Below are 26,569 nucleotides of genomic sequence, written 5' to 3'. Positions count from 1 at the left end.
ACTTGGAGCTTTGGCCTCTCCCCATTGCCCCTGGGGACTGTCAGTCTAAGGGGCCTGATTTCCCATTGGCCCTTCCCCTTTCTATTGGGACTGGGAACTAGCCATCCAAAACCCCTACTAAGTTTTAGTAAGGGGCCAACAGTCCCTTACATGAGCCAGCCCTGTGAGGATCACTGATGTGCAGAGAAAGCAGCACAAGCAGGTCCCATGGTGTAATGAGCAGCACTCAGGACTCTAAATCCTGCAATTTGAGTTCAAATCTCAGTGGGACCTTGTGTGAACATAAGAAAGGCTGTACCAGGTCAGACCAAAGGTCCATCTAGCCCAGTATCTGTCTACCGACAGTGGCCAATGCCAGGTGCCCCTGAGGGAGTGAACCTAACAGGCAATGATCAAGTGATCTCTCTCCTGCCATCCATCTCCATCCTCTGACAAATAGAGGCAAGGGACACCATTCTTACCCATCCTGGCTAATAGCCATTTATGGACTTAGCCACCATGAATTTATCCAGTCCCCTTTTAAACATTGTTATAGTCCTAGCCTTCACAACCTCCTCAGGTAAGGAGTTCCACAAGTTGACTGTGCGCTGTGTGAAGAAGAACTTCCTTTTATTTGTTTAAACCTGCTGCCTATTAATTTCATTTGGTGACCCCTAGTTCTTGTATTATGGGAATAAGTAAATAACTTTTCCTTATCCACTTTCTCAACATCACTCATGATTTTATATACCTCTATCATGTCCCCCCTTAGTCTCCTCTTTTCCAAACTGAAGAGTCCTAGCCTCTTTAATCTTTCCTCATATGGGACCCTCTCTAAACCCCTAATCATTTTAGTTGCTCTTTTCTGAACCTTTTCTAGTGCTAGAATATCTTTTTTGAGGTGAGGAGACCACATCTGTACACAGTATTCGAGATGTGGGCATACCATGGATTTATATAAGGGCAATAATATATTCTCAGTCTTATTCTCTATCCCCTTTTTAATGATTCCTAACATCCTGTTTGCTTTTTTGACCGCCTCTGCACACTGCGTGGACATCTTCAGAGAACTATCCACGATAACTCCAAGATCTTTTTCCTGACTCGTTGTAGCTAAATTAGCCCCCATCATGTTGTATGTATAGTTGGGGTTATTTTTTCCAATGTGCATTACTTTACATTTATCCACATTAAATTTCATTTGCCATTTTGTTGCCCAATCACTTAGTTTTGTGAGATCTTTTTGAAGTTCTTCACAATCTGCTTTGGTCTTAACTATCTTGAGTAGTTTAGTGTCAGCTGCAAACTTTGCCACCTCACTGTTTACCCCTTTCTCCAGATCATTTATGAATAAATTGAATAGGATTGGTCCTAGGACTGACCCTTGGGGAACACCACTAGTTACCCCTTTCCATTCTGAGAATTTACCATTAATTCCTACCCTTTGTTCCCTGTCCTTTAACCAGTTCTCAATCCATGAAAGGACCTTTCCTTTTATCCCATGACAGCTTAATTTACGTAAGAGCCTTTGGTGAGGGACCTTGTCAAAGGCTTTCTGGAAATCTAAGTACACTATGTCCACCGGATCCCCCTTGTCCACATGTTTGTTGACCCCTTCAAAGAACTCTAATAGATTAGTAAGACACGATTTCCCTTTACAGAAACCATGTTGACTATTGCTCAAGAGTTTATGTTTTTCTATGAGTCTGACAATTTTATTCTTTACTATTTGTTTCAACTAATTTGCCCGGTACCGACGTTAGACTTACCGGTCTGTAATTGCCAGGATCACCCCTAGAGCCCTTTTTAAATATTGGCGTTACATTAGCTAACTTCCAGTCATTGGGTACCGAAGCCAATTTAAAGGACAGGTTACAAACCTTGGTTAATAGTTCCACAACTTCACATTTGAGTTCTTTCAGAACTCTTGGGTGAATGCCATCTGGTCCTGGTGACTTGTTAATGTTGAGTTTATCAATTAATTCCAAAACCTCCTCTAGTGACACTTCAATCTGTGACAGTTCCTCAGATTTGTCACCTACAAAAGCCAGCTCAGGTTTGGGAATCTCCCTAACATCCTCAGCCGTGAAGACTGAAGTAAAGAATCCATTTAGTTTCTCCGCAATGACTTTATCATCTTTAAGCGCTCCTTTTGTATTTTCATCGTCAAGGGGCCCCACTGGTTGTTTAGCAGGCTTCCTGCTTCTGATGTACTTAAAAAACATTTTGTTATTACCTTTGGAGTTTTTGGCTAGCCGTTCTTCAAACTCCTCTTTGGCTTTTCTTATTGCACTCTTGCACTTAAGTTGGCAGTGTTTGTGCTCCTTTCTATTTGCCTCACTAGGATTTGACTTCCACTTTTTAAGGGAAGTCTTTTTATCTCTCACTGCTTCTTTTACATGGTTGTTAAGCCATGGTGGCTCTTTTTTAGTTCTTTTACTGTTTTTCTTAATTTGGGGTATACATTGAAGTTGGGCCTCTATTATGGTGTCTTTAAAAAGGGCCCACGCAACTTGCAGGGATTTCACTTTAGTCACTGTACCTTGTAACTTTTGTCTAACTAACCCCCTCATTTTTGTATAGTTCCCCCTTTTGAAATTAAAGGCCACAGTGTTGGGCAGTTGAGATGTTCTTCCCACCACAGGGATGTTGAATGCTATTGTATTATGGTCACTATTTCCAAGCGGTCCTGCTATAGTTACCTCTTGGACCAGCTCCTGCGCTCCACTCAAGATTAAATCTAGAGTCGCCTCTCCCCTTGTGGGTTTCCGTACCAGCTGCTCCATGAAGCAGTCATTTAAAGTATCGAGAAATTTTATCTCTGCATTTCGTCCTGAAGTGAAATGTTCCCAGTCAATATGGGGATAATTGAAATCCCCCACTATTATTGGGTTCTTAATTTTGATAGCCTCTCTAATTTCCCTTAGCATTTCATCATCACTATTACTGTCCTGGTCAGGTGGTCGATAATAGATCCCTACTGTTATATTTTTACTAGAGCATGAAATTTCTATCCATAGAGACTCTATGGAACCTGTGGATTCACTTAAGATTTTTACTTCATTTGAATCTACACTTTCTTTAACATATAGTGCCACTCCTCCCCCTGCACGGCCTGTTCTGTGTTGGCTTGTGGTAAAGCCCTGGAGCTCACAGTGCTCAACTTCCCTGTCTCCAGCTGTGCAAAAGCAAATCTTTCCCCTCGTGCTGGGTGACTTGCCCACTGGAGCCAGGTCTTGGGTCGTGATGGCCAAAATTGGTTGGGGTTCTAGAACTTGTGACCCTGATGCCTGGGGTTTGACGAGGTGGTTGGGATTCTTGCTGCATCACATGAGGCCCACAAATTTGGCCATTTTGCTTGCAGCCACGTATTACCTCTTGTCCACATGGCACTTGAAGGAAGGAGGGCCAGGGCCAGGCTTCATAGTCAGGGCTAGGCAGGAGGGAGGCAGAGTCCCAGGCTGGAGCCCAGCACCTCTCCTCCTCTGGGCACCTAGAGCAGAGGCGGCTGGTGCTGACAGCTCCAAGGGAAGGCTTAAAAGCTACAGAGCAACCAAGGGCAGAGCCAGAGGAGGGCAGGACCATGCCTATGAGAGGCCAGCCTGCTCCCTGCCATGCCGAACCCCCACTGAAGGCCACTCACAGACCAGCATTCGTTCTGCGGCCAGCATCACAAGGCAGTAGGAAAGCAGGACCAGCCCCCGAGTGGAGCCTCTGACCGTTCCCACTCAGGGGGCTCCTTTTGGCTCTGGGGCAGGAGATATTTCCACCAAGAGGCTTTTTCCCAGCTGCTGAGAAGCACAGAAGTACCCGGTGTTTGCTCTTGCGGTGAAAGGGGTTAATACGTTTAGGTGGCCTGGCTAGCTCAGCTGGCAGCACCTCTGGCTCTTACTCTGAAGGCTGAAGTTACAATTCCCTGTCTGGGTGCTTGGGGCTCCTCTTCAACAATACAACACACAATGTGGCTAAGCCCCCACCCAGTAACCTGGGGAAACTAACCCTGGCCACTGGGTGCCTCTAAGAGGCGATACTTTCCCCACTCACACGCACTGAGTGTAGAAAAGAAACTAAAGGAGGAAAACCACCTTGTATTAACTTGGGAAAACACCACAATGAGGATTCATAAAACAACACTATGAGCAAAACACCTGCCCCACAGCACGCTGGGCAGTGGCCTTTTGCCTCGGGCTCTTAAATCCAGACACCAGAAGCTCTGTGGATATGCCCCTCCCTTCACTGCACCTCACCCACAGCTGCTGGCCTGGGTCAGTGAAAACCCAGAGTTCATCTCTCACCTCCCGGGGGGAAAGCCCCTTTCTCCCTCCGCTGTCTGGCCACATTGCCGGCCACTTGCCGTTCCCCACTGTTACCGCTCTGCTGGCCACCCTGTCTGCTCTGGGATGTCTTGTGGTCCCACCAGGAGCGGAACAGGCTCCCTAAAAGTAGCGGCCACCAGACCCCGAACTGTAGCCCCATCCCTGCCACTCAACGCCACGCCCCTGCCCCAACCCTTCTCCCCAAGGCCCCGCTCCTGCGCTGCCTCATCCCCCAAGACCCCACTTCCCGCTCACTGCTCTCCACCCCCTCCCCCCCTCACTCGCCCTTATGGTCATTACAAAGTGGCAAGGCAGAGCCCTCCCATTTTTAAAAGTCCTGGGGTGTTGTTCCCCCCTGTTAAGGCACCCCTGGGGCCCTGCACTTCACACAGCTCTCCCTGATTTCAGCTGTTAGTGAGGGAGCCTCACTGCTAGCGCAGACTGGGCAGTTCCTTGCATGAGAGACACTGTCCCAAAGCAGGACTAATGCTTAGAGCTGGTTATCAGTGATTTCAGATCTGTTGGTCTGCAGCAAGATTCTCCATTGAGTCTTAACCAGCTCTGTTATTACACAGGGAAGAACAAAAGGGTCAAATGGGGCCTGGAACCCTTAAGAAGAATCCACCCCACCAAGTACCAACACTTGTCGCTACCTGCTCTCAGCCCCACTGAGAATGTTTTGGGGGTCACGCCTTGCCTGTATCAACCTAGGGGTCTCACAGAATTACAGTTAACTGGTGCTCCAGTGGTGCAATTGGTTTGCACACAGTACTTATAGGGCAGTGCTGAGAGGAGCTATGCTGAGGTTGTGAGTTCAAGCCTCACCTGGAGCGCTGGTTTTCATTAACCAAGTGGTGTCACCCCCTCATTTGGTCATGTAGAATTCCAGCCCTAGGACACTGAGGAGAAGTAAAAAATGCCCCATTCACTTATTACCTCCTCTCCAGGTGAGAATCTACAATCCTCTCTCCCCCACCAGCCCCTGTGCCAGGGTCCCTCAAGCAGAGCCTGGAGTCCTGCCCAGGGCGTCTGTGCTATTGACAAAGACTGACAGGGACAAAACACTCAAATCCCGCCTGGTGCGGGGAGCCAGGTTTGCTCTTCAAATTCTGTCGTTGGTACATTTCCAGGTCTGGGAATGTCCCACAACAGCATTTAATGGGAAGCTGCCTGCAGACCAGTGACACTGCACAGAGCTCCTCTGGAGGAGGGGTGGGAATTAGTAACATTTTGAGGATCGTTTGGGAAATGAGCCTTTGCTGACAAGGTTTGTCTCTGTTCATATTTCACCTTCAGGTGTTATGTTGAGGGATCTTTAGTATATTTTTGGGAGGTTAATAACTATCTCCTCAACTTTATTTACTCAACTTAAAAATTGATGTCACTTGATTTTTGCATCTCCCTGTGAAAAAACAACTGACACGTGCGGCTTTCTACAGGGGGCCATGATGTTAAAGTTGGGGAATTCAGTCTCTGTACTTCTGTGGGGAGTGTTGCTTTTTTACAGCTGCCTCACGGCCAGGCACACTGGGCTGTTAGCTGCACCCACTGTCCTTGCCAGGGGCCCGTGCTGAACCCTGAGTGGCTGCACTGCAGTGCTGGGGTGACTCTGCAGGTGGTGAAGCTGCTGTGGAGCAATGTAGAGCAGGTGCAGGAAGGAGACGAGGTCACTATTCACATTCTGAACTGCACAATTTTCCAAATTTGGGAATAGATTAATAGATTCATAGACTTAAGGTCAGAAGGGACCATTATGATCATCTAGTCTGACCTCCTGCAAAATGCAGGCCACAGAATCTCACCCGTCCACTGCAGAGCAATGACACTGGAGATGCCCAGACCTCCAATGGGGGCAGCGTGGAAATTAACAATGGGTAGATCAGTTGCGAACTTAGTCGTCACTGACAAGATTTATTTCACGCTATGGTGTTATTTAGAGGAATCAGTACTGATTTTTACTATATTAATTAAACACTTAATTTTATTTACCCAAGTCAAAAACTTAGTGTCACTTATATTTTCTCTGTCCTAGCAAGAATGAATTGAATTTCATGACTTTCTGGAAAGTGCAGCGAGATTAAATGTGGGGAATTCAGTCCCTGTGTTTGTGAGCTGATGTTTTCCTCTCACAGGTCAGTGCCTGCATTGAAATACCCAGAGGGATCTAAGGGCTGGTGTACGCTGGGCACTGAACTGGCAGAGCGATGTCTCCCAGGGTGTGACACCCCCCAAACCCATATAGTTAAGGTGACCTAAGCCCGGGTTAGATAGTGCTAAAGAAAAGGAAGAATTGTTCTGTCAATGCAGCTATTACAGGGATGGGAAGATCCCTCCAGTCACTGTCTACTCCAAAGTGCTATAGCAGTGCCACAGCAGCATTTTAAGTGTAGACAGAGTGAAAGTAGAGCTGGCTCCAGTTTGCACTCTGGACTACAGTAATCATAACAACAAAGCAGTGCTTGTGTAGTTGGCAGGATTTGAACCTGCGCGGGGTGACCCCAAAGGATTTCTAGTCTATCACCTTAACCACTTGGCCACAACTACTTGATGTACACTTATGTCATTACATGATGATTCTGTTCTCACTGAATTGTCACTTCAAATTGTTTGCCCAGACCAGCTCCCCCAGCACACTCACGGCTGCGCATCAGTGTAAGTGTGTCCTTGGGTGAACAGTGAGAATTCCTGCCCATTCCCCTTCCCGCTGGAGCAGGATGAGAGTCTGTTTGTGTTAATGACATTGCTGTAGATTGTTGTTCATTCCCCACTCTGGCAATTCAGACAGTCCCTTTCCTAGTCAAATCTCCAGCACATCGTTCCAATAGCAGGGGGCAGGATTTCTCTGGGGCACTGAAATTTTTTCAGGGGGCTGGTGCATGAACTCAGCCTTGCATTCCATCCTTGATGTTTCATGGACTAACAACAGCAGCAGAAAGAAAGAGCCGAGCCAATATCTCCCTGGAAGGGATGCAGGTGCCACGTCCCCTCTGTCTGACCATCACATTGCAGGAGAGAAGGGTTCACTGGAATCGAATGCCCTGGCTCAGACCAGAGACACAGGGAGGTTTTGCTGTTCATGGATCTGTGCAAAGGAAATTGTGTCTCTGTGTGAAATTGAGGCAGAAAATGAAACACCCAATGCCCTAAGGAATGTGGGTGAAGGACTCGGGCTGAGCAATGATTTAACAGGGTTTTTTTTCAATGTATTGGCCTGATTAAAACTATGGCTAAAAGTCCCCTGTAGCAGGGGCTGCGGGACAGGACAGGCAGTTCTGCGCGGAGTGTTCAGAGCTGCCCCGTATCTGCCCTTTCTCTGCACCGCCCCTGCTCCCAGAATGCACCAGGCCCTGGACTGAACTCTTCCCCTGCCGGCCGAGCTGGTTTTGTTTGCTGTGATCCTGTTGGCTTGGCAGGGGGGGAAGTGACAGTCCCACCCCAGAGCCAACGCCTCCCTGTCACCCAGCCCCCTGACCCCCAGCAGTGCAGGTCAGCCAGGAGCTGGGCCCTGCCAGGCACTCAGGGGCATCTCCCCTGCAGCTGGGGGCTCTCCCCAGCGTGGTCTGTGGGAGCTCGCGCACTAACGGGGCAGCGGCAGCAGCCACGTGGTAGGTTGGGCTGGTGACCCGGGTCCATCTCCTGGGGTCAGCTGGGTTCATGCTCAGGCGACTGGCCCCAGCCACCGGCCGAGCCCCACGGCCACGCTGCTGCTGTTACCGCACTAGCCCCTCACGCCCCCATTCCCTCACTGAAGCCAGGAGAAGGTTTGCAGGGAGGAGGTGGGGGGGGTTGACCCCAATATCCCAGAGCTGATTCTCCCCACAAAGGGGTGTGTGCATGTGGTGGGTGCCGTGTGCAACGCCCTGTGCCCATGAGGAGGGGACTGGAGCTCTGCCAGCAGGAAGATTTATCCTGCAGGAGCCCTGCCCCCCTCCCCCAGGGGTTCCCCTGGAGCAGAGAAGCTTTGAATCCTCGCTGGAGACTAGAGACGCCCGAGCAGCACAAGCTGCCTGGCAGAGGCTCTGGATCAGGGCCTCACGGGCACATTGGGTTCATTCCCTCAGGGCTGCCCTGCCCAGTGCCAGGGCTGCTCTCACTCTCCAGCACAGAGGGGGCTGCAGGCTCTTTGCCAAGCTGGGTCCCAGCTCAAGGCAGATTTAACACTAGCAGGGGGCCCAGGCATGTGCTGGTGCCGCTCAGGGAGGGAATCTGGGCCAAAGACTGATTAGAAATTGGGTAACGCTAAAGTGGGACTAGAAAGACCCTTGATGGGACGTGGCGGGTAGGTAGCCCCCATTGTGTGCCGTGCTCTCGCCGAGAAGTCTCTGGGAGAGTGGATTCTTCCTGATGGGCCACCAGCACGTCTCGTTGGGCCTGATGTCGGCTGCTCCTTTGTTGATACTGACAAGCTAGTGGTGGGCCCTACCCACTCACCCCATAGCTCCGGGATGCACAGACAGCAATACTGGTGTGGAAGAAATGAACTCCACTCTCAGGTTTCAAGATCCTTAAGATCACTGACTTGCCAACATAAAGAGGGAGTGGGGGGATAGCTCAGTAGTAGAGTGTTTGACTGCAGTTCAAGTGGTCCTTGGTTCAAATCCAAGTGCCCCCTTAAAAGCCTGGTCCTTCATCAAAAATATTGCAAATCCATTTCAATTATGTTCACAAGCTCCACTGACTAGGGATGCCTGAAGTGAATGGAAACACTCAACATTTTCCTGTGCAAATGCATAAAAACCTAGCAAACATGTCCCTCCGATGAAATCAGTTCCAATCCTCTAAGTGTCCAGGTTTGTTTTCATCAATGAAACAAAGGCCCATGAAGACACATTTGCAGGTCCTTGGCCTCCATGGGCTACAATGTGCAGAAGAACAAGAACCACATCCACTTGGGAGGCATGGACTAGTCTGTATTACATTTGGTAAGTAAGTTGCCATTGGGACTGAAAACTCTACTGGAGGTGGACAGGAACCTCTTAGAAAACTAAAATAACCAAGATTTACCAAACTCCCTGTTACACATTCAATCCTCTCTTTTTTCTATTCTATTAAACTGGGAGCAAGTTACCAGTGACCCAGGGCTGGGGCGGAAGAAGGTGCAAGTGCGGGGAGGAGCCCAGGGCTGGGGCAGCAGGGGGTGTGTGGGTGGGGGAGCACTGGTAGGGGGGAAGCGGAGAGTCGAGAGCTGGGGCAGCACAGGGTGTGTGGGGGAGAGCCCAGGGCTGGCTTGGCAGGGAGGTGAGGGTCAGGGGGGAGAGCCCAGGGCTGGGGCAGCAGTGGGGTGCGAGTGGTGGGAGGCCCAGAGCTGGGGAGGCAGGGGGTGCAGGTGTGGGGAGGGGAGAGCCCAGGGCTCAGGCAGCAAGGGGATGGGGGGGGCAGACAAAATTTTTTTTGCTTGGGGAGGCAAAAAAACCTAGAGCCAGCCCTGCCTCCACCTACCATGAGGTATGTAGGAGCCAGGGGTGGCTCTAGGAATTTCGCCGCCCCAAGAATGGCAGCACTCCGCGGGGGGCGCTCTGGCGGTCGCCAGTCCCACGGCTCTGGTGGATCTCCCGCAGACGTGCCTGCGGCGGGTCTGCTGGTCCCGTGGCTCCGGTGGAGCATCCGCAGGCACGCCTGTGGGAGGTCCACCGGAGCCGCCTGCCGCCCTCTCACCAACCAGTGGAGCGCCCCCTGCGGCATGCCGCCCCAAGCATGTGCTTGGCGTGTTGGGGCCTGGAGCCGGCCCTGGTAGGAGCGGCTCATTAGTATCCCTACTTGAAAGAGGGAGAAGCTAAGGCTGAGAAAGGAGAATTGACTTGTCTTAGGTCACACAGCCATTCAGTGGAAGAGTTGGGAGTAGGACACAAGAGCCCTGATTTTCAAACTAACCATCAGAACTTGAATTTCACACATTGAATGACCTGAATAAAAGTGCTCTCAGATGAGCTCCAGACCAACAACAGTGCGCAGTAATTATTCAGCAAGTATTTGAGGAGAACTGCAATGTTAGAGAGAATCATGAACTGCTCAGAGACCATTAATGCAGTGAAGCAGCAAAATTCATCAAACATAGAACTGGTTATGACTTATTTCCTTTGTCTTAAAAGAGAACAGCAAGGACCTGAGTCTCCTCCCTGTCAATAACCCCCTGCTCAGCCAATCAGGGTAGAGACTGAGGATGGGAGGCTGAGGGTTCTCACCAGAAAGCCCAAAGGATGGCCCAGGTCACCGGTGGGGATCACTGCCCGAGCACTATTTCAGCCCCATATTTTTGGGTGGACCTCCCACAGTGGGAGCTGCAGAGCACTCCCCGCAACACACACACACACACACACACACACACCCCGCTCCTGGTGTTGGGAGGGGAACAGGAGAAAGGACAAAAGAAGCAAGAGATGAAGAGAAAGGAGGGAGGGATGGATGGAGGAAAAGGTGAAACAAAAAGGACAAACCCTAATGTCCCCACTGATTCTATGGGACAAAATCCCAAGTGTGAAATAAAATTCTGCCTCCTTAAGCTCGTGTTTTCCATGCCTAGAATTCAACTGTCACCTGATGGATCAGACTGAACAGGTTTCAAACCTCGAGGAGGCTCTTACCTTCTAAACAGGGACGGCTGTTTTCTAGTAAAATCACTAAAAGGGAAGGAGAAAACTCAAAAGAGGTTCCTCCTGCTGCTCGCATCCGTGAACCCAAATACTCTCTCAGTCCTCAAAGAGAGACCTGGAGAAGGAGACTTGCTGAAGCAAAGCCACAGGGTCTCTGAGGTTTCCCTGGCCCCTCGCCCCTGTCCTGCCTGGCTGATGTCAGCATCTCTCTGTGAGGTCACCACCTCCCCACCACCTTTGACCAATAGTCTGAGCCCCTGCAAAAGCCTCTGTGATGTCACTGCCACACCCCTCCCTTGCTGGGCCAATGTCCTGCCCCTGGCCAGGCACTTTGGAGGTTTGAGCTACTCCCTGTGGATCACCCCACTCAAGGAGCGTTCGTTCTAGGAAGCAAGCCGGCTAGACAGGAAAACATCAGACGCTGCTCCCAATGCTACACTCAGTTTTTCAGAAATTAGTCAACTTTATGGCCAGAAGAGACGATTAGAGCACCTAATCTGACCACTTGAGGATCACTTGAGCTGCAGTCAAGCAACCTACCACTGAGCTATACCCCCACAATGACCTGAGTAGGGAATCGTGATCTCCAGGACTTTGAAGGACAGACCCTGCTTCATCGAGCTCCTTTGCCATTCCCAGACCACAGGTGGTTTTAAAAAATGGGGTTTGATTAAACTTCTTAAATGTGGCAAACACCACAGCTTGCACACCCACCGATATAGCTTCTCCAACTGACATAGCTGCCACCACTTCCAAAGTGGCATAACTGCAGCCACAGGAAAACTCTCTCCCCTCAGCATAGAGCAGTGGTTCTCAAACTGTGGGTCAGGACCCCAAAGTGGGATGTGACCCTGTTTTAATGGGATCGCCAGGGCTGGCATTAGACTTCTTGGTGCCTGGGGCTGAAGCCAAACATCTGAACCCCACCACCCAGGGCTGAATCCCTCAAGCTCTGGTTTTGCCCTCCCCTAACTGGGGCAGGGCTCAGGCTTTGTCTCCCCTGCCTCTGCTCAGTGTGGAGGGGCTTGGTCCCTCTTTCCAGGGCCATGTAGTAAGGTTTTTTTTTGGCAGAAGGGGGTTGTAGTGAAAGGAAGTTTGAGAAACCCTGGCATAGAGCCTCCGAATATGTCTAGACTTGGCACCCTGTGGGTGATCAGACACTGAAAGTGCAGCCATGGAGACACCACACACCAGCCTTGCCTAGCAGGCAAGAATCAAACCTCCCCAGAAAGACGCCCGTTGCTTTCTAACCCATCTCTCTAAGCCCTCAGCCACCACCACTTAACAAAGGGGCTTTTCTACACTATGGTTCTGGTCTCACTGAAGGGTCATTTCCAGTTGTTTGCTCAGACCAGCATTAGGGAAAATGGTGCCCTGGGCAAAGCTTGTACTTTGGCACTTCCCCATGGCCCCTGGACGATCCCCCTCCCACTTTACCGCTAGCTCCTGCACTCCCAACCCTTGCACCTCCTTCAACCCTAACTCCTGCCCCCTCCTGTGCCCCCTTTGCCCTTAATTCCCTGGGCCACCAGACATTGCCCCTCTCCTGCAGCCCCTTCACATGGCTCCAGTGCTGGGGGCCCCGCACTTGTTCTCCCTTTCCCTGGGCTTTGGCATCACTAGCCCCTGATTAGCGAGTAGAGTTCAGTGGTTCCCAAAATGTGGGGCATGACTCCTAGGGGGACACAGAGGAACAGTCATGGGGGCACCTCAGGGCCTGAGCCAGCCCCCATGGAGGGAGCAGCACTCAGCCCCACTCTGCCCCAGCTCTTCCCCAACCCCACCCTCAGCCTGGGCCTCTGGCTCCCAGCTCGGCCTCGACCCCCTTACCCCTGTCTGCACCCCTCTCCCCAGCAAGCAACAGCCCCACTCCGAGCCTCGGTTCTTGACCGCAGCTTCCGAGGGGCCACAGCCATGGCTAAGAGGGCACAGTGTGAAATGTTTGGGGACCCCTGGTTTAGGGTGATGTCCTCAATCACTTCTACAAAGTCCAATAAAAGCTATTCCTCACCCACCCAGCCCTCCATCAGGACAGTCTAGGTATGTTCTGCTGCCCTTCACGCATGGAGGAAGGATAATAACATTTCATTCTATTCACTCCTAAAGTGATTTGTAACCCACCACCAGCCAAAACTGGTCATTTTGGGAAAGCGGCCCCATCATGCTGCATACCTAGGCAGAGTAGGTGTGTCTGTGCAAACACGGTCTGTTCCTGAAGTCTTTCCCCCATCTCCTCACTAGATGTGAGGGGGGAGCTCATTCAGCCCCTGCTTCCACTTAGTATTTAAAAACTCCTTATTGTCCCTATCTCTGCTGGCCTTAGATTTCTCCTCCTGTCTTTTTTTTAACAGCTGTGATGAGGTGGCAGAGTGGTTAAGGTGATGGACTGTTAATCCATTGTTCTCTGCACGCATGGATTTGAATCCCATCCTCGTTAGATGCATTCAGACTTCACATCTCCTTTGTAGACACCCATCTCCCCCTTTGGTACAATGACAGATCAAACAATGTTGCTTCTTGCAAACAAATACCTTCTCAGAAACTCACAACTCCCTTGCTTTAAATAAAATGTCTAAATCCCAGATTTCTTAAAAAAAGAAATTCTCTAGTGCTGTATTTCTTAGTTTTTATCTCAAAAGGGAACATCCTCATCATCTCCCCCAAACACCCTGGGACCTGCCCAAATTATTAAAATACCCTCAACCCGAGCAAGGCCAGAGCAGTGAACCAGAGCTAGTGTCTAGGCCAAGCTGTTCTGAAGGAGGCAACTCCAACATTTTCTCCCTGCTTCCCTTGGCAAGGTCTGACTGAGAAAACAAAATTCCCCAAACTGAAAATTTTCTGCTGAAAAACCAGTACTAGTCTGTTTGGGGACTTTGGTTTGCAAGTATTATTGTTATTATTCTCTTCTGATTTCTGAGTCAGTTCAGTTCAGTCTTTGTCCTCCAGGTGTGTTTCCAGCTGCTGAGTTGTGGGGGAGAGAGGCCAGGTCATGATGTCTCTTCCCCTCTTTCATAGTTTCTTCCAACTTGCTAGGAAGCTCCTTTGCTACCATGTGAGTCAAGCAGTGTCCATTGTCGCTGTGCTATCTCGGAGAAGTCTGCATTGTACACGGTTCCTGGGATAGTCCTTGGGAGTGTGGATCCCTTCAATGGGCCATCAGCGAGTCTGGCTCCTCCCTTGTCACACCTGAGAGGCTGGTGGGGGGCATTTCCCAACCTCATAACATATCTCAGTAACACACACAGAGCAAAACTTCATAACTTCCCAACCAATGCGAGCACACACAATCCAACACAATATTAATGTTCAACAGATCAAGACTTTTGAAATGATACCTCACCAGGCAGACTTCGTACAAACCATGTCATCATTATATGAGAGTGGTGAATATGGGGCTTCCAGGTGCTGCTTTGAGCACAGCGTGCCACACCTGGGCTTACACTGCAATGGAGATGTACCCTTAGAGTCCATCTCTCCTGGGATAAAGATGGCAGCAGGGCTGGCCTGGGTCATATGACTTGGGCTCCTGGAGCTAAAGCTGAGGGGCTAAAAACTGTGGTGCAGATATTTGTGTTCACACTGAAGCCTGGGTTCAGAAACCCTCACCCCTCGTGGGGCCTCAGAGGTTGGGCTCAAGCCCATATGTCTGCACTGTAATTTTATAGAGGTTGGGAGGGAGTTTAGCAAGTGGAAATGGTAAAACCGCATTGAGGGGAGTGGACCACTGACCTATCAGCTCTTAACACCCAAACTTTCAGTAACTCTCTTATCAGTGCCTGCGAGTGTAATTTAAACCATAGGTCTATCTAGCTCTGAATCTTTTCTTCTGACAGTAGCCAATACCAGGTGCCCCAAAAGCCACTCCCCTTAGCACCACTGGGAGTTGAACCCAGGATCTCCTGTATACAAAAGAAGGGCTTTAATCAGCTAAGCTGTGGTACCTACTATTGTTTAAAATGCTGTGTTTGTCCACACCTGACTCTCTGCCAATCACCACTGGGCCCTGGCAAGTGTTGCTTGTGTTTGGCTTCTGTAAAGCAGAGGAGCAGATGAAGTTTTGCTCCCAAGGTGTGTGTGTGATTCTTTGGTCAGGTCTACACTACAAAATTAGTTTGGTGTAATTACATTACTTAGGCTGGCAATGCAGTTCTATCAACCTAACCCTGGTGTAGATAACAGCTCCACAGTCAGAAATTTCTGGAGCTATGAAACAGAAGGAAGCCAGCCTCTGTAGCAGAAATGCAGAGAAAGAGACAGGAGGAGAAATCTCCTGTCTCCACCCTGCACCCATCCACACAATGAAGCCCTTTATAGCGATATAAAGGGCTCTTAATACCGATATCTGTACTCCTCCCCGACGAGGGGAGTAGCGCTGAAATCGGTATTGCTATTTCAGATTAGGGTTAGTGTGGTTGCAATTCGATGGTATTGGCCTCCGGGCACTATGCCACAGTGCACCATTGTGACTGCTCTGGACAGCAATCTGAACTCGGATGCACTGGCCAGGTTGACAGGAAAAGCCCTGCAAACTTTTGAATTTCATTTCCTGTTTTCCCAGCATGGAGCGCCGATCAGCACGGGTGACCATGCAGTCCCAGAATCCAAAAAGAGCTCCAGCATGGACCGTACGGGAGATACTGAAGCTGATCTCTCCGTGGGCAGATGAATCATTTCTATCAGAACTCCGTTCCAAAAGACAAAATGTCAAAACATTTGCAAAAATCTCCAAGGCCATGATAGACAGAGGCCACAACGGGGACTCAACACAGTGCTGCGTGAAACTTAAGGAGCTGAGACAAGCGTACCAGAAAGCCAAAGAATGAAATGGACCCTCGCGGGGGGAGGGGCAACTGACCACTGTAGCTATCCCACAGTTCCTGCACTCTCCGAAAACCATTTGAATTCTTGGCTGAGTTCCCAAAGCCTGAAGGGTCACAAACATTGTCGCGGGTGGTTCAGGGTATATGTCGTCCCCCCGCCCCGCCCCCCATGAAAGCAAATGGAAAAAAATTGTTTCTCGCCTTTTTTCAATGTCACAGTATGTCTACTGGATGCTGCTGGCAGACGTGGTGCTGAAGTGCTACACAGCAGCATCCCCTTCCCTTCCCTTGCGGATGGCAGACGGTACCGTAGGACTGATATCCGTCATCGTTGTCCCATGAGTGCTCCTGGCTGGCCTTGGTGAGGTTGCCCTGGGGCGCCTGGGCAAAAATGGGAATTACTCCCAGGTCATTCTCTTCTTTAAGCTTTGTCTAATGGAGATTCAGTCCTGCCTGGAATATCATAGCCGCTGGAGGCTGCCCTCCTCTCCCCACTTTAAGCTCTACTTGCAGAGGCAATAAAGTCAGTGTTGTTTCAAATTCCTGCATTCTTTATTACTTCATCACACAAATGGGAGGATAACGGCCATGGTAGCCCAGGAGGGGTGGGGGAGGAGGGAAGCAACGGGTGGGGTTGTTGCAGGGGCACCCACTAGAATAGCATGCAGCTCATCATTTCTGTGGGATGTCTGGGGCTCTGACCCGGAGCGGCCGTTTGCCTCTCTGGTTCTTTAGTAGGCTTGCCCGATAGTCCAGACAGGACTGACTCTCCTTTTAGACAAAACTTAAAGAAGGGAATAACCTAGGGAGTCATTTCCATTTTTGTCCATGCGCCCCCGGCCGACTTCACCAAGGCCAGCCAGGAGCACCCATGACAGCAGTAGATGGTACAGTGTAACTGTCACTGTCAACTTGCAAAGCAGCAGACAGTAGAATATGGCTGGTAACCATCTTTACTAACTTGCAGAAGGGAAGGGAATGTTGCTGTGTAGCGCTGCAGTACCGCATCTGTCAGCACCATCCAGTAGACATACAGTGATGGTGTAAAAAGGTTGAATGGGCTCCATGGTTGCCGTGCTATGGCGTCTGCCCGGGCAATCCAGGGAAAAGGGCGCGAAATGATTGTCTGCCGTTGCTTTCACGGAGGGAGGATTGAGTGATGACATTTACCCAGAATCACCCACAACACTGTTTTAGCCCCATCAGCATTGGGATCTCAACCCAGAATTCCAATGGGGGGGGAGACTGCGGGAACTATAAAAGCAGCAAAGAATCCTGTGGCACCTTATAGACTAACGGACGATTTGCAGCATGAGCTTTCGTGGCTGAATACCCACTTCTTCGGATGCAAGTAGTGGAAATTTCCAGGGGCAGGTATATATAAGCAAGCAAGAAGCAAGCTAGAGATAATGAGGTTAGTTCAGTCAGGGAGGATGATGCCCTGTACTAGCAGTAGAGGTGTGAAAACCAAGGGAGGAGAAACTGGTTCTGTAGTTGGCAAGCCATTCACAGTCTTTGTTTAATCCTGAGCTGATGGTGTCAAATTTGCAGATGAACTGAAGCTCAGCAGTTTCTCTTTGAAGTCTGGTCCTGAAGTTTGTTTGCTGCAGGATGGCCACCTTAAGATCTGCTATTGTGTGGCCAGGGAGGTTGAATATCTGATATGTGTCCATTTATCCTTATCCTTTGGACAGTCTCTACGGAAAAGGATAAATGGACACAAATCAGATATTAGGAATGGCAATATACAAAAACCTGTAGGAGAACACTTCAACCTCCCTGGCCATGCTGGGCACTTCACTGGCAGAGCAACATCTCTCAGGGTGTGACCCCTCCCCAAACCCATAGAGTTCAGGTGACCTAAGCCCTGGTTAGATAGTGCTAAAGGAAAGGAAGAAGTGTTCTGTCCATGTAGCTATTACAGGGATGGGAAAACACCTCCAGTCATTATTTACTCCAAAGTGCTATAGCAGTGCCACAGCAGCATTTTAAGTGTAGACAGAGTGAAAGTAGATCTGGCTCCAGTTTGCACTGTGGATGCTCAGACACTAAGACTATAATAGCAACAACAACAGTGCAGTGGGCAAAATTTGAACCTGCACAAGGAGACCCCAATGGATTTCTAGTCCATTGCCTTAACCACTCGACCACAACCACTTGACATATAAACCCATTTTACTGCATGATGATTCTGTTCTCACTGAATTGTCACTTCAAATTGTTTGCTCAGACCAGCTTCCCCAGCACACTCATGGCTGCATTAGTGTAAGTGTGTCCCTGGCTGAACAGCGAGAATTCCTGCCCATTTCCCTTCCGGCTGGAGCATGATTAGAGTGTGTTTGTGTGAACGACATTGCTGTAGATTGTTGTTCATTCCCCACTCTGACAATTCAGACAGTCCCTTTCCTAGTCAAATCTCCAGCACATCGTTCCAATAGCAGGGGGCAGGATTTCTCTGGGGCACTGAGGGCTGCTGCGTGAACTCAGCCTTGCATTCCACCCTTGGTGTTTCATGGACTAACAACAGCAGCAGAAAGAAAGAGCCGAGCCAATATCTCCCTGGCAGGGATGCAGGTGCCACGTCCCCTTTGTCTGACCGTCGCCATTGCAGGAGAGAAGGATTCACTGGAATCGAATGCCCTGGCTCAGACCAGAGACACAGGGAGGTTTTGCTGTTCATGGATCTGTGCAAAGGAAATTTTGTCTCTGTGTGAAACTGAGGAGGGAAATGAAACGTCCACATGGTGGCCCAATGCTCTAGGGAATGTGGGTGAAGGACTCGGGCTGAGAAATGATTTAACAGGGGTTTGTTTCAATTTATTGCCCCAATTAAAATCTATGGCAGCCATTGTTGTTAGTACTTGTACCTGTGTTCGGACACCCCAGTGGGTGTCAAGTCCATTGCCTTCACCAGGGGCAGTCAATTATTTTATCAGGGTACAAATTTCTTGGCCAAGGTATAGTCAAGGCCTAGGCTCCAGAGAAAACAATACACTGCTGATAAGAAGAAGTACCTAAAAAGATTTTGCAGCCACCATGGGCATAACTATGATGTGTCGTGTTTCACTCTTTATATCTGGCACCACCTCCTTTCCCTTTAGCCTTGTAGTTGAGCAAGGGCAAAGCTGAACATCTCCTCAGATACCAGGGAGTGTTTATGTCCATTCCTGCGAGCTACACAGGGGTTTGATGTTGCTGCTTTCAGTCCTCTGGCTCTGCCGGGATAAGGAACAATTCAGTGTGTCACTGAACTGAAGGAGGAAGATCAGATTTTGACAGGGAGAGGGACGCCTTCTCTTAAAGGTGTTTGTCTGGCTGGCAGTCCTGGTCCCCAGGTCTCACCCGTGGGGATCCAGCAGTCTTGGGACCAGGTCACTCCCTTGGCCCCACCTGGCGCTCCCCCCCAGGGGCCTCGGCAGTGCAGCGGAGTTGAGCACCTCCTCCCCCTTCCCACACACCCCCTCCCACCTGCCCCCAATCTCCCTCCCAGAGCCTCCAACCCCACCCCTCCTCCTGTTCCTGCTACCCCCTGCCCCAGCCCAGAGCCTGCACCCTGCACCCAAACTCCATCCCAGAGCCTGCACTCCAGAACCTCTCACCCACACAAACTCTCTCCCAGACACCAGCCTCTCACCCCTTCTGCACCCAAACTCCCTCCACAGCCTGCATCCCTCCTGAACCCCAATCCACCGCCCCAGCCCAGGGCCTGCACCCTAGACCTCCTCCCCCCACCCAAACTCCCTCCCAGAGCCTTAGGCAGGTGAGGGGCGGAGTTTTGGGGGCAGGTTCTGGGCAGTATGAGTGACATTATTGGCCCACTGGGAGGACTGGAGGACTGGCACTGGCCCCAGGGTAAATTGAGGTTGAGACCCTGCTTTAAGGGATTGGAGCAATGCTGGAGAGACTGACGGGCAGGGAGCTGGGGAGCTGTGTGTGCTCCAAGGAGAGTTGTTGTTGTGCTCTGGTGACACAGAGCGGGGGTGGGGAGTTTGTAAGCTGTGGTGTTTGTACAGAGATAAAGTGTACTAACCCCCACATTAAAAATCGGTCCTGCTCTGAGCTATACATGACGCTCTTTGTTGAGAGTATAGCTCAGTGGGTGAATGTTTCCCTGCAGGGTAATAGATTCCTAGTTCCAATCCAAGTGATTCCCTTAAAAACTTTTTTGAATGAAAATCAATTTCCAGACCCATCTCCAGTATGTTCAGGAGTTCGCTGAATGGGGGCAGGGGGCTTGAAATGAATTTAAACACTCAGCATTTTCCTGTGCAAATGAATAAAGACCTAGCAGAGCTGTCCAGCAGCTGAAATCAGTTCCAGTCCTCGGCGTCTCTAAGAGGGACACTCGGTAGCTGAGGCATGTGGGACACCTCTGTGGTGAGGACAGGTGAAAAAATGCTGGATTCAGTGAAAGCTGAGCCCATAGGAGGGGAAGGTGAACAGCAGCACCACACAGGGTCATAACACTCAGAGACGGGGCTTCGCTGTCACTACCCCTGTGTTTTCCATCATTTCTATCCTAAGGAACACACCCTCCCCCTCCCCCACACACTGTCACACAGAACCTTCTCCCCTTGAGCCCCATCCCACCCCTCCCCCTCTCCCCCACACACGCCATGGGACACAGCCTCTCGGTGACTCACCCAGATGGGGGCTTGTCTCTGCATCTCCCCAACAGGGGAGCAGAGAGCCGAAAGGGCCACAGGAGACCAATGGAGCTAGGCAGGGATAGAAAAGACTTCCCCTCCCTTCTCTTCTCTTCTTACTGGGGGGGAGCGCCTGGGGGCAGCAGGTGGGGCCAAGGGAGTGACCCGGTCCCAAAACTGCAGGAGCCCCACGGGCGAGACCTGGGGACCAGGGCTGCCAGCCAGGCAAACCCCTTTAAGAGGAGGCGTCCCTCTGCCTGTCAAAAACTGATCTTCCTCCTTCAGTTCAGTGACAGCCTGAATTGTTCCTTATCCCAGCAGAGCCAGAGGACTGAAAGCAGCAACATCAAACCCCTGTGTAGCTCGCAGGAATGGACATAAACACTCCCTGGTATCTGAGGAGATGTTCAGCTTTGCCCTTGCTCAACTACAAGGCTAAAGGGAAAGGAGGTGGCGCCAGGTATAAAGAGTGAAACACGACACATCATAGATATGCCCATGGTGGCTGCAAAATCTTTTGATGTACTTCTTCCTATCAGCAGTGTATATGTTTTCTCTGGAGTCTAGGCCTTGATCAAGAAATTTGTACCTTGATAAAATAATCGACAGCCCCTGGTGAAGGCAATGGACTTGACACCCACTGGGGTGTCCCTACACAGGTACAAGTACTAACAACAGTGGCTGCCTTTTAGCCATAGATTTTAATCAGGGCAATAAATACAAACCCCTGTTAAATCATTTCTCAGCCCGAGTCCTTCACCCACATTCCCTAGAGCATTGGGCCACCATGTGGACGTTTCATTTCCCGCCTCAATTTCACACACAGACAAAATTTCCTTTGCACAGATCCATGAACAGCAAAATCTTCCTGTGTCTCTGGTCTGAGCCAGGGCATTCGATTCCAGTGAACCCTTCTCTCCTGCAGTGGCGATGGTCAGACAGAGGGGTCGTGGCACCTGCATCCCTGCCAAGGAGATATTGGCTCGGCTCTTTCTTTCTGCTGCTGTTGTTAGTCCATGAAACATCAAGGGTGGAATGCAAGGCTGAATTCATGCACCAGCCCTCAGTGCCCCAGAGAAATCCTGCCCCCTGCTATTGGAACGATGTGCTGGAGATTTGACTAGGAAAGGGACTGTCTGAATTGTCAGAGTGGGGAATGAACAACAATCTACAGCAATGTCGTTCACACAAACACACTCTCATCCTGCTCCAGCCGGAAGGGAAATGGGCAGGAATTCTCGTTGTTCACCCAAGGACACACTTACACTGATGCGCAGCCGTGAGTGTGCTGGGGAAGCTGGTCTGAGCAAACAATTTGAAGTGACAATTCAGTGAGAACAAAATCATTATGCAGTGAAACAAATGCAGGTCAAGTAGTTGTGGCCAAGTGGTTAAGGCGATGGACTAGCAATCCATTGGGGTCTCCCTGCGCAGGTTTGAATCCTGCCAACTATGCAAGCACTGAGCTGCTGTTGTTATTATTGTAGTCTTAGTGCCTGAGCATCCATAGTGCGAACTGGAGATAAACCTAGTTTCACTCTGTTTACACTTAAAACGCTGCTGTGGCACTGCTATAGCACTTTGGAGTAGACAGTGACTGGAGGAATTTTCCCATCCCTGTAATAGCTGCATGGACAGAACAATTCTTCCTTTTCTTTAGCACTATCTAACCCGGGCTTAGGTCACCTTAACTATATGGGTTTGTGGGGGGGTCACACCCTGAGAGACATCGCTTTGCCAGTTCAGTGCCCAGCGTACACCAGCCCTTAGATCCCTCTTGGTATTTCAATGCAGGCACTGACCTGTGAGAGGAAAACATCAGCTCACAAACACAGAGACTGAATTTCCCACATTTAATCTCGCTGCACTTTCCAGAAAGTCACAAAATTCAATTCATTCTTGCTAGGACAGAGAAAAAATAAGTGATACTAAGTTTTTGGCTTGATTAAATAAGTGTTTAATTAATATAGTAAAAATCTGTACTGATTCCTCTAACTAACACCATAGCGTGAAATAGGAACAGAGACAAATCTTGTCAGTGACATCTAATTTCACAAATGATCTTCCCATTATTAATTTCCACATTGCCCCTATTGGAGGTCTGGGCATCTCCAGTGTCATTGCTCTGCGTTCACCTTCCCCTAGAATTGTTCTCGGACATTCGACTTCCTCTGCGGCATGGGGCTCGGGTCACTTGCTGGAGGATTCCCTGCACCTTGAGGTCTTTAAGCCACAATTTGAGGACTTCAATAACTCAGACATAAGTTTGGGGTTTGTTACAGGAGTGGGTGAGTGAGATTCTGTGGCCTGCATTGTGCAGGAGGTCAGACTAGATGATCATAATGGTCCCTTCTGACCTTAAGTCTATGAATCTATGAATCTAGTCCCAAATTTGGAAAGCTGTGCAGTTCAGAATGAGAATAGTGACCCCGTCTCCTTCCTGCACCTGCTCTACATTGCTCCACAGCAGCTTCTCTACCTGCAGTCACCCCAGCACTGCAGTGCAGCCGCCCAGGGTTCAGCAGGGGCCCCTGGCAAGGACAGTGGGTGCAGCTAACAGCCCAGTGTGCCTGGCCCTGAGGCAGCTGTAAAAAAGCAACACTCCCCCCAGAAGTACAGAGACTGAATTCCTTAACTTTAACATCATAACCCCCTGTGGAAAGCCACATGTGTCAGTTGTATTTTCACAGGGAGATGCAAAAATCAAGTGACCAATTTTTAAGTTGAGTAAATAAAGTTGAGGAGATAGTTATTAACCTCACAAAAATATACTAAAGATCCCTCAACATAACACCTGAAGGTGAAATATGAACAGAGACAAATCTTGTCAGCAAAGGCTCATTTCCCAAACGATCCTCAAAATGTTACTAATTCCCACCCCTCCTCCACAGGAGCTCTGTGCAGTGTCACTGTTCTGCAGGCAGCTTCCCATTAAATGCTGTTGTGGGACATTCCCAGACCTGGAAATGTACCAACGACAGAATTAGAAGAGCAAACCTGGCTCCCCGCACCAGGCGGGATTTGAGTGTTTTGTCCATGTCAATTAGTCTTTGTCAATAGTACAGACGCCATGGGCAGGACTCCAGGCTCTGCTTGAGGGATCCTGGCACAAGGGCTGGGGGGGGGGGGAGAAAGGATTGTAGGGTCCCCAGGGCTGGAATTTTACATTCCACAGGCCAAATGAGGAGGGTGACACCACTTGGTTAATGAAAACCAGTGCTCCACGTGAGGTTTGAACTCACAACCTCAGCATAACTCCTCTCAGCACTGCCTTATAAGTACTGTGCACTAACCAATTGTGCCACTGGAGCACCTATTAATTAGGCTTCTCTGAGACCCCTAGGTTGAGAAAGGCGAGGAGTGACCCCAAAACATTCTCAGTGGGGCTGAGAGCAGGTAGCGACAAGTGTTGTACTTGGTGGGGTGGATTCTTCTTAAGGGTTCCAGGCCCCATTTGACCCTTTTGTTCTTCCCTGGGTAATAACAGAGCTGGTTAAGACTCAATGGAGAGTCTTCCTGCAGACCAACAGAGCTGAAATCACTGATAACCAGCTCTAAGCATTAGTCCTGCTTTGGGACAGTGTCTCTCATGCAAGAAACTGCCCAGTCTGCGCTAGCAGTGAGGCTCCCTCACTAACAGCTGAAATCAGGGAGAGCTGTGTGAAGTGCAGGGCCCCAGGGGTGCCTGAACAGGGGGGAACAACACCCCAGGTGCCCAGAGGAGGAGAGGTGTGTTGGGCTCCAGCCTGGGACTCTGCCTCCCTCCTGCCTAGCCCTGACTGTGAAGCCTGGCCCTGGCCCTCCTTCCTTTAAATGCCATGTGGGCAAGAGGAAGAGTGTGGCAGCTGCAGGGACCAAAGTTATGGACATCAGATGAAGCAGCGAGAAACAACCATATGGTCAACCCGCAGGAATCTCTAGCCAGACTGTTAAATTCTAGGACCCCACCCTATAGCCGCCAGCCCATTGAATCAGCTGGACCAAAGACCTGTCTCCAGTGGGCATCAGTCACCCAGCAGGAGGGAAAAAAACTCACTCTTTACCTGAGAGAAGGTAGCCAAACACATTGAGCTCCAGTGCTTTGTAGCAAAGCAACATACCACCACAAGGTCCTACTGAGATTTGAACTCAGATTCCAGGATTCAGAGTCCTGAGTGCTGCCCATTACACCATGGGACCTGCTGCTGTTTCATTTTCTAGACCCCTGTGACTCCTGGCTGGTTTGCACTCTGCACTTATTGCTTCCCACCATCAGCTTCCTCTCGGGGGGCTCTCTCTCTCTCCACTGTGGAGAAACACGTCCTCTAAGCCAACCTCACTACAGACCTGCGCCAGGTAGTGCTCATCGTAGAAGAGTTTCCTCTGATGGTTGGGAAAACAGGAGCAGCAGTCCTCAGGCCGGTACAACAATTGAAATCTCCCCTGACACCAAACACCGTGCGGTCTAGAAGAAGGGAGCCAGTTCCTTCACAGAACTTTCCTTTCATGCCTTAACTGGGGACCATACACACTAATATAGCCGTAACCAGTGCCATGGAGCACAAAGCCCACCAGTAATACCCTCCCTGGTTGGAGCTCCAGCCCCTTCTGTACTCGCACTGCGAATGTGAAGAGCAAGACTCCAACCCCATCATTCTTCCCTGGCCTGGAGGACCAGAGAGATGGGCCCTTCCTCCAATCACCCTCTGCCCAATCAAGCTACCCTAGAGTTGTTAATGTGCATTTCCTGAACACCCACCATGGCCAAGTCCAGCTGCTCCAAGACACTGAACATCAAGTGCCTCCTCCTGGGCCCCCAACTCCCTTCCACAGGGCCACTTTCACACCTGCCCCTTCCCTGGTACTGCCCTCCCTCAGCTGCACAGAAGAGTTTTCATCCTCTATACCTGCCTGTCACTGCCCAGCACCCCCTCTAGCACTCTCTTCCTGCCATATTGGGTCCACCAATAACTCACTTAGGAGAGACAGCTCCTGTCCCTCATTGTTAAATGTCAGGGCAGCCAATTAGGGGCAGAAGCCCACAATATCTTTTCCTACTGCAGAGCCCAAGCTCAGGGACTCACCTTGGGTGCAGGGACCATTGTGCTACCAGAAAACAAGTCACCACTGTGCAAAGAGAAATGCAAGGGCCTGTCAAAGCCTGGGATTGAACCAGGGACCTTTAGAACTTCAGTCTAACGCTCTCCCAACTGAGCTACTTTGGCACCTGCGTGGCAATATTTTGGGCTGTTGCTTCTCTGCCTGAGATATTTTTGCAGCCGTGGCACACAAAAAGGACGTCATTGTGAGTGGCCCATGAAGACAAGACTCGCTTTTGCCTGCCTTGCTCAGCTTGACTTGCTGCCTCACCCTGTTCCTGCCCTAGTGCCCGGGTTGACCTGGTGGTGGAAGGGGACTGGGGGCCAGTGGTGCGGGGAGGAAGTTGACCTCGACCCTGAGCTAGACTAGACCCTGGCGGAGAGAGTCTGGCCACCACCTGCCACCCCACCCTGTTGTCCTGGCTTCCCCCACTGGGCGTCATGTCGGGAGGGAAGTGGGGCTTCTGCCTCCCCTCCCCGATTTTCACACCGCAGAGGAGTGCGAACAGGAAAACGAACAGCTGCTCCACACCCCCACCGGAGGCACCCGACTCCCTTAGCTGCTCCCCCTGCTCCCCCCCAGCTGTGCTACTGAGTGGAAGCGTCCTGTGCCCATAACACAGAGCTCGATTAATCAAAACCCTCTTCTGCCAGCACCGCGCCTCCTGCTTCTCACACTGGGCCTGCAAGCGAGGGGGCGGCTGGCACAGCACCAAGAGTCTAACCTGTGAGGCAGGAGGCGGCTGACGCCCGCAGCCTGCTGGGAGCTCCCAGAAGTTATTAAGGGACAGAGAGTCCTCAATGCCCTTAGTAACAAGGGTTTGGGGGTCACCGAGGCCAGTAAGGGGGTCACTGTGTCGGCCTTATAACCCTGGGGTCAGGTCACTGTGCAGCTTTGATCTAGAGCTCAGATCCCAACAACCAACCAGCAGCCCACAGCCTCCCCCTGGGTCTGCCCCACCTGGTTCCTCCTTACAGGCCGACCTTACCCCCCTTCCAGCCCCGGATTCACCCCTAATCATCCTACTGCCACTCAGAGCCACAGCCGTGGAGGTGCTGAAGGAGGGAGGGGTGACTCTAGGGTGGGGTTCTTCTCTAAAGGTGGCTGGCAGAAAGGTGGTGCTCAGCTCTGTCAGC

General features: G+C 50.5%; 8 non-coding genes across 8 annotated transcripts; 4 read left to right on the top strand and 4 right to left on the bottom strand.

Moving 5' to 3' along the window:
• The first annotated feature begins 5,034 nt into the window (after nucleotides 1-5,034).
• Nucleotides 5,035-5,128, top strand: TRNAI-UAU. Its single transcript has 2 exons — nucleotides 5,035-5,072; nucleotides 5,093-5,128. It is a non-coding gene; the product is annotated as a tRNA-Ile (tRNA).
• A 1,629-nt stretch (nucleotides 5,129-6,757) lies between these two features.
• On the bottom strand, nucleotides 6,758-6,839 carry TRNAS-AGA. Its single transcript has one exon. It is a non-coding gene; the product is annotated as a tRNA-Ser (tRNA).
• A 1,996-nt stretch (nucleotides 6,840-8,835) lies between these two features.
• Nucleotides 8,836-8,907, top strand: TRNAC-GCA. Its single transcript has one exon. It is a non-coding gene; the product is annotated as a tRNA-Cys (tRNA).
• A 4,333-nt stretch (nucleotides 8,908-13,240) lies between these two features.
• On the top strand, nucleotides 13,241-13,322 carry TRNAN-GUU. The gene has a single exon. It is a non-coding gene; the product is annotated as a tRNA-Asn (tRNA).
• Nucleotides 13,323-21,727: 8,405 nt separating this feature from the next.
• Nucleotides 21,728-21,809, top strand: TRNAA-AGC. Its single transcript has one exon. It is a non-coding gene; the product is annotated as a tRNA-Ala (tRNA).
• Nucleotides 21,810-23,571: 1,762 nt separating this feature from the next.
• On the bottom strand, nucleotides 23,572-23,665 carry TRNAI-UAU. The gene is made up of 2 exons: nucleotides 23,628-23,665; nucleotides 23,572-23,607 (listed from the first exon to the last, which is right to left on the bottom strand). It is a non-coding gene; the product is annotated as a tRNA-Ile (tRNA).
• Nucleotides 23,666-24,461: 796 nt separating this feature from the next.
• On the bottom strand, nucleotides 24,462-24,533 carry TRNAQ-CUG. The gene has a single exon. It is a non-coding gene; the product is annotated as a tRNA-Gln (tRNA).
• A 952-nt stretch (nucleotides 24,534-25,485) lies between these two features.
• TRNAF-GAA lies at nucleotides 25,486-25,558 on the bottom strand. The gene has a single exon. It is a non-coding gene; the product is annotated as a tRNA-Phe (tRNA).
• Between the last annotated feature and the right edge of the window lie 1,011 nt (nucleotides 25,559-26,569).

This window comes from Mauremys mutica, chromosome 23 (genome assembly GCF_020497125.1).
Source record: "Mauremys mutica isolate MM-2020 ecotype Southern chromosome 23, ASM2049712v1, whole genome shotgun sequence".
Taxonomy (NCBI): domain Eukaryota; kingdom Metazoa; phylum Chordata; order Testudines; family Geoemydidae; genus Mauremys; species Mauremys mutica.
The sequence above is the reverse complement of the archived record's forward strand: the minus strand, read 5'-3'. Positions and strand labels throughout refer to the sequence as shown.